This window comes from Glandiceps talaboti, chromosome 11 (genome assembly GCF_964340395.1).
Source record: "Glandiceps talaboti chromosome 11, keGlaTala1.1, whole genome shotgun sequence".
NCBI lineage: Eukaryota > Metazoa > Hemichordata > Enteropneusta > Spengelidae > Glandiceps > Glandiceps talaboti.
Genome location: NC_135559.1, coordinates 10,791,259 through 10,799,673, shown reverse-complemented (window position 1 = coordinate 10,799,673; position 8,415 = coordinate 10,791,259).

The window sequence follows — 8,415 nt, the reverse complement described above, 5'->3', positions numbered from 1 at the left end:
ACATCCTTACATTCATCTGCTTGTCGAAAACTGAAAACCATCTCCGTGTTATGATATCAGCCTTTTTGTCAGTCATGAATTCTGGATCAAGGAAATAAAAGTTGAATTTTCATGTTACTCATGCGGAATAGCGCAATATGCATGTCAAGGATGTTTTCACGTGTATCTGTCTGTCTGTCAGTCAGTCTGTCTGTCTGTCTGTCTGTCTGTATGTCTGTCTGTCTGTCTGTCTGTCTGTTTGTTTGTGTCTGTCTGTCTGCCTGTCTGTCTGTCTGTCTGTCTGTCTGTCTGTCTGTCTGTCTGTCTGTCTGTCTGGGTCTGGGTCTAGCTCAATTCAAAACAATTTTGTATATTTTTGTGGCTAGCACTGACCTTTCGGGCAAGATTTGGGCGAGAAAATGTGCATAACTAACGTAAACAGTCTTAGGTTAGTTGATGGAGTGACGAATGGCCCTTAGTAGCAAATGTTTTTATAAAACAGAAAACTGTACCCATAAACTTAGGAAATGTTGCAAGCTTGAGATAACTTGGTAATGCATGGATTAAACGCATGTACATACAGGTTGTTATCATATACCTATGCCCAGATCAATCGTTCTTGATGACGTTTAACACGAAATCTCACTTCCGATATGGGACGTTAAACGTCATGATATTCACGTTAAACGTCATCAAAAAAACGACTCTCTGATTGGACAAGACACGGCGATTTAGAACATTAACAAAACATAAAATAAAAAATGTTAGCCGATATTCGACGTTGGTGTTATCGCGTATGCCCAACAAAACTGAGACATCTTTCAAAACAAGGAACTTTTGACGAAAATATCCTTAACCAAATGATACTATTTACGATTATGAATTAATAAATTAATAAATGATTATAAATAACGAATTCATAACAAAACTGTACAAATACATGCTTTTCCAAATGGTATCACCAACGCGTACATGTAGTATAGCCCACCCATTGTGTAAGCTTAGCATGTTAGCTGAGTACTAAAGAGTTACTTTCGCGGTTTATTAAACATTTTCTGAAACTTTTTAGAAGACCTACACTACTACCAAACTTAATATTTCTAAATAAATATAAAAAATTGCACCAAAATCTGTAGAAAGTTGATCATTTAATTCTTTTACTGAAGCACGTTGTCATAGTCAGTATAATGTGTATGTACCTGATAGTCACCTGACAATAGAGTCTCGTGATATTCGCTTTGAATTTTTGGACATTGGCATATGATAAATCGGTCATTACCCAATATCACCTCTTCATTCGTCATATTGAATCAGGCGATATCGGGTAATAACCTCATAATATTATAACTCATTACTTTTTAATCAGCTATTTTGCATAAATAACTACCTTTTCTAAATTTATCCTCGGAGAAATTGCATAAATAGGAGTGATAATTATATGACAATTAACATTAGTTTTCAAGGCTTGATTTGCAATAAATCCAAGACTACTTACCTTGTGCGTAAACTTCAACTTCACACAAGGTAAGATATTCCTCTTTGTCTGCCTCATTCCTGACGATAACGTATCTACCCATGATGGGAACGATGCAGTTCCGCACTATTGTGCTACCTTTGTTAATGTCATTCATCGTCACTTGCTCTCCGCATTGACTATTGCGTGCAAGGTCATCTACGTTGTAACCAACTCGTACAATCGCCCCCTCCAGTCGCCCAGCTTTTTGGTAAATTTGGTAAAAAAGAAAAAGAAAAAGAAACAAAGAAACATCAAGATCGAATATTATCTAACCAAATCCTCATTTTTACCAGTGAGCTTTCTGTAAAGAACACATGAGACTTTGTGAAAAGCATTAAACCTAAATTTATAGTGATTTGATTTGAATACATTTTCAGAGAACTCAGGCTGCCACATTACCTTGTTTTACAGGCCGATAGCTAGTCATTGGTTTGATATTGATATGAGTTTTGTGGAACATCTCATTTTTATAGTTTTTTACTTTTTTTTAATTCTCTATTTGTGATTATTAAAAATTACCTTTGTCAAAGAGCTACCTGTGTCCATCGTTATTAGATTGCTAGGGAGAACATATATTAACTTTTGCGTATTTGAAATAACAATTTGATTACAAAATACAAGAATCATGCTCCAATCTCTAGGATAGTTACGTACCACAACAGTAAGCGTAGTTGATCACAATCACTTTATAAACATTGTAAATCTGCAATAGGTCAACAAACCACCAAGCGCCCTTTTCACGTGCAGTCCTCATACACCGTGCACGATAGAATTGGACGTCAAGTCTATATTTGCCATCAACTGCTCTAGATGCGGCATACCTGTAGTATGTGCTACTTTGTGTTGCAGGCTTTCTAAGCGCAACATTTTGTAAGTTGTCACTAATAACTTTAAACAAAACACAAAAACCAGTATTAATATAAAGTGACCAAATCCATAAGCACCATTTAAATGGCCAATGTATATAGGCATACATTCAACAAGGTTGACATTGGCATTAACATTTCGAGAAATCCCTGCCACTATGACAGATACAGAATGATGTAAAGAACGATGATGAAGGCTATTTTGTACTGTAACCTTCTCCAAACTTATAATAACGAACAGCTCAGCAAGCTTCCATGCTTCTTGCCTTTAATATAATAGTACACAGGTTTGAAAACTGAAACATTCAAATTTGCCCTCAATTTCTTTTTCCCCAACGTCTTTGACGAAATAGTCCCCTACCTAAAAATTAACTCCAAATTAATGGTTGTCAATACACTGTACAATATGTGTCAAATTTGCTATTCTAATCTTAACCCAAATCTGTATTATATCGAGTCCCATATAGGTTTAGAAGTTGAAATAACTGTTTAAGCTGAAACTTGTTTAGCAGGATATATGGCTGACAGGGTGAGAAGAAGGTCGATTGGTAATTTTAAAAACAATTGTTTTCGCAACGCCCCCCCCCCCCCCAACAGCCTTCAAAGAAAGATTCAAAGGCCAAATGAACTCTATAATTTTCGAAACCCTGGCCTCTGTATCACCCCAATATGCAATAATCAACCCAGTGTGTAATACTAACCCAATCTGTAATAACACCTTAATAATAACACCTTGACCCAATATTACATATTACATATTGGGTTGATCATTACATATTGGGGTGATCAAGCGCATCCCGTAGAATGCTTCACAGCTTTTAATGAACACAAACGCACACGGCGCGCGCGCGCGCGCGCACACACACACACACACACACACACACATTGGAACCAGAAACTGCAATTACGCATTATCTTGACTATCACCTGCCCCATAAGTAGATATAAATGAACTGTACATTATTGAGTCGGGCGTAAACAATTTGCAAATGAACCTGAGAAACAATGCCTTTTGGGGTTTACACTGGGGGTTGAAACAGTCACAAATCAAGAAAATATTTCAAGATCCTTTAAATTTCCCCTCTCGATCTGATAATCAAAAAATACAAATTGTCAAGCCCCTCGTGACCCCTTTTCTCCCTAGGCTTCCTTATGTGGGGTGGGGTGGGGTGGGGGAGGTGTGTGTGTTGGAGGGGGGAGGGGTCAATCCCTATCACTGGCTGGTGACATTCACAGAGGCTCTCAACTTACATAATTAGGATAAATAATATACAAATGTGCATAGTACAGCAATAAGTTAAATACTGAATATGTTTCTATACATATGTCCTTACCTCTACCATTGACCTCAACTTCGCAAAGATGAAGATAGTCTGTTTTATTAGCCAACTGTACCGAGACGTAACGACCTGTCGTATTACATGGTATAGTTATATACTCTTTGTCGACATCTTCGATTGTAACTTGATGTCCACATAACGGGTTCTCACCAATGGTCTTGTTATTTCCTACACGGACTTCACCACCTACAAGCCGATCACCTTCAGTATGAGAACCGTTTAAGAGTTAGTATTATTTCAATGAACAGGCAACAGTTAAACTTTATTCCCTGACCATTGTTTTATCGATCCGTCCAGCTCCTGCATAGAAATCGCTGACGATCGAATTAGTAGATCGCGGCAGCCTACTTTATTTTACGTATGTTTCTTATTTTTGCGAGGTTTCTTGATATTAGAGAGTATTCTGATGGACAAATCACTATGGCTCGATCGGTTCGCCAAGGTTAAATCTCGAAAATTTGAATAATATCCAGATACGGCCTCAGGATTACGACACAAAGCACCATCGATATAAAAATAGTTACTTCTTGATCTTGAGAGAGTAATTTAAAAAAAAACACCACCCAGTACTATTGTAGAAAAGTCAAGTCGGAAGTCTGCAGTCCCTTCGCGGCTTTCGTAGTATCCTACAGTTTGGAATACAAAACGTCATCAAAATAATGTAATGATGAGTCTTGTACCTGGTCCAAACGGGTTGTTGGCATTTGAAGATTTGGTCGGATTTCTAATAAAAGCGCTTTTGGCTCGAATACGAAACTTTTCTCATGTCATTTGTTTTCAAATACACACCCACATTTTTTTAACATATACTTAGAAACCTAACTTAAGTACATAGCTGGGAACAAAGAATACATTGTAGAACAAATCTGGTCTTAAAATATGTGATAGCGAAATATAATTACCACAGCAGTCTACCCTATTGGTAATCACAACTTCGCTGATTTCATATTCGTCACCGAGGTCAACTTTCCACCAAGGTTCATATTCCAATTCGGTATGTGTACAACTACGATCAGCATAGTCCACACTCTTGTCACCGTCTATGGCTCTAATTGCACTGCCGTCACCATAGTGACTACTTTGAGTAGCCATCTTATGAATTGCCAAATTACTCCACAATGCCTTTGAGTCTAGAAAAATCGAACGAAAACTAAATCTTGTTACCAAAATAGAAATAAGATTCTCTAGTGTATACATTCTTCTATTGTCAAGTTTTTATTTGTTTTTAACCTGTTTAAAAGAGGCGCCAATCGCGTCAAATAGTTCAGTCTAAGTGTTTACAGTTAGAGCCATACGACATGTCGATAGATAGATTAAGGTAAAGAGGAAATTAATCATATTTTAAAAGTTTCTAATTTCCCGTACTATGGACAATAACAATACCCATCATTTGAACGACGATTATCCACAGTTTGAACTACTTTGTTCATGTTAGATTACACATCGTCCCCAAGGAGGAATACTAGTATTCTATCCATGTAGTTAATGTGTCCTGAGAGATAATTAATTATTTGTTCACTCTCTTTGGGAATATGACTGCGGAACAACAGAGAGTCGTATTCTTTGTCTCATTTTCTTTTCATTAGCTTTTATGGAAAATATATCATTAATTATTCTGTCAAGTGGTTACTGTCGTCAGTTGATGAAAAGAAAGATGTTCACAAAGGAGCAGAGTACAGACTGTACAATCATCAAATTTATCTTCTTTCATTTGAATTATTAAGGTTAATGCCAGTCCAGGAAATTAATGTAGTTTCATAAATGTTTGGTTCTTGAGAATCACTTCAAGACAACTTTCTCTTTCAACTCATGTTCTAGCAATTACTTTCCGGTGCCTCATGGGACGGAACAGACATACACATATTAAATGCACAATGAATATTCAAAACTATTAGTTAAAGTAGTAAGCACTTAGGAGTCATGAATATTCAGTGTGCATATCATATATATGTAGATTTCTGCTATTAAGTAATATGAGGCAACAGTGGGCAATTGAGAGGTTAACGGAGGACAAATAGAGTTTCTACTTTGGTATGTCTTGGAATCGCGCATAATTTATGTTTAGTTTTTTCCAGTTTAGTACGTAAATTATGTGACGTGAAATCAAAATCATTACAAGACTTTTGAGACCCTAAGGTTTAGGGAAGTTCCTTTATTCCCCGGAGTGACATTCCCATTCGGTGTCTTTTCTTCTATTTACATTTTTTTCTGATAAACTGTTAAGTGCTACTATATCAAATATAATTAACAACTTTCCAACAAAGCAATCAATTGTTAATTGGTAGTATACAACTCCCACGAGGTCGACCACTTCTTCGTTCACGATTAGTTAGCTGTAAATCTTCCATGAGAACATCTATGACAAAGGATTTTTGTTCTTACTCGTTAACTCTACAACCAAGTAATTAATCAACTAACTGGTTCTATCACCTATCATTAAGAAGAAGTGTCCCATCATTTTAGAAAGCAGGACGGCAACAAGCTTAAGGTCTACTTTAAAGGGTTACAGAAACCTGATTCTAAAGTTGCGTATATGCTACCTAGATTCACACAGCCAATCCTCCCCAACGATTTAGCCATATCACTACTGCCAATACCCACTGGTGAATCCGCTCACTGATAACCGGGTAGAGTGTGTGTGTTGATAAGTAATTAGAGGATATTAACGAATTTATCTTTGGTTACTTAAAAGATGACAATAAAACTTGGTTCTTTATGCGAATTATGGTAATTAGCTACTCGTATCGATCGTGACATACATCAGTAAGGTAACACTTGTATAGAAACATAACTCAGGTTTAACAGACATTCAAAATTCAATACATTTTCCAGGGTTAGGGGTGTTGTTGCCTGCTATAGTTGTCATCAATTACAATATATCCAATCAAATATATTTTTGTGTCCGCACCTACAAACAGCACCCTCAATGAATCACTATTTTAACATATTACTTTACAACTTATATATTAAATAGACGTTTAATAGACATGTCAAACGTCTAATTATTGGTATTTTGGATATTGTCACTGAATATACTGTTGGTAATCAGATTGAAAAAAGTTAATACCCCAGCTATAGCTAGTGTAATTGGAAGGCATTCGAATTTGAAAGCGTTTGCCTCCAAAACCGTGTTTTGTCAGCTTATTTTGATGAATCATTAGGTATGTTCTTTGTACAGTATATTTTGGAATAAACTTCTCAAATAATGTCTGCAAATCTCAAACGCCGACAGGGTCAACATTTGTGGTAATGCATGCAGAAAATTCGACAGATATGTATAACAAGTATAACAAGATATCAAGCCTATAATATAATTCCAATGGCCATCATTAGTCATGGGAAAAGTTCTGCTTTTATTCGCAAGTTCGACGGATAGAATCATAAGTGTTTTTCCACAGACTAAGATCCCAAAATCATGGGTAAATTATGTTTTCAAATGCAAACTAAAATAATGTGAACCTACCAATGGCCATGACGTCAACCTCACAAAGCCGAATTGCTTCAATTTGTCCTTTGAGTTGGATAGTAGCGTATCTTCCAACGATTGGACCATTCTCACAGTGTATAGTAAATGATTTGGCCCGCGTCATTTGTTCCTCAATATTGTGGTAACAAAACGGATTTTCCCAAAAGTTGTCGTACTTCATCCCAAAGTGTACATCAGCACCATCAAGACGACCTACAAAATATATCAGAAATCATTCAATATATAAAGCAATATTCCAATATCTGTCCCTCGGTCAACCCAGCTGTATAATTGTTGACCTGGTAGGATAGAGTTTGCAAGTGAATGCTTCAATCATATGCGCTTATAAAGGATGCAATGGATTATATGCTGTCAGAGAGTTGAGGAAGTATATACCGGGTCCTTGTGCTGCTATATATCCGTCCAGGGGTAACAATTATAAAACGCTTTGAGCACAAAGTGGGAAAGCGCTGCATAAAAACCGACATTATTATTTTTTTATAAACCTGCCATTTTAAAGATACTTATGATCTGCACTTAGCACTGTCTGTAACACAAATGAAGTTCTCAGTATTGAAATTGCTTGTTGTGTCGTGCATTTTTTCAATTCCTACCTACCGTGACCTTTGCCCCATTTCTGCGTTACATCTATCTTCATAGCATAGACAAGATAGGTTTTGCCAAGGTCAACACGCCAAAAAGGATCCAACATATGTTCTGTCTTGGCACAAGTGTCGGATAGTCCATCTACAGCTAGCCATGAATCCTGACCTGCGGTAGCGTTCCCAGATTGTTCGGTTTCTTTCCCATGGGCAACATTTGAGAGTTGGGGTACTGTGAACGAGCAGGAATTTACCTTTTATTTCGAATTTAAAAGAATGTAATGATAGTGACATTCTCCTAGTTACAGTTTGGCAATGACTCGCATATAAATTATTGTTAATTATTATAAAGATAAAAAGAAGGTAAGACGAATTAATTAATTATTTAACGAATGAATGAATGAATGAATGAATGAATACGTTTTGTTAACAAGGATCCATTGCTGTAGGAGAGAGAGAGAGAGAGAGAGAGAGAGAGAGAGAGAGAGAGAGAGAGAGAGAGAGAGAGAGAGAGAGATGTAAACCGAAAGATATTCAGATAACAAACGTTGCTAATCTTACTCGCGTTTGTATGAGGTAAGTAACAGTATGTCACAATGCTCTCCTTTCCAAAACACCGTATCAAATGAAGGTGAATTCTAAGACT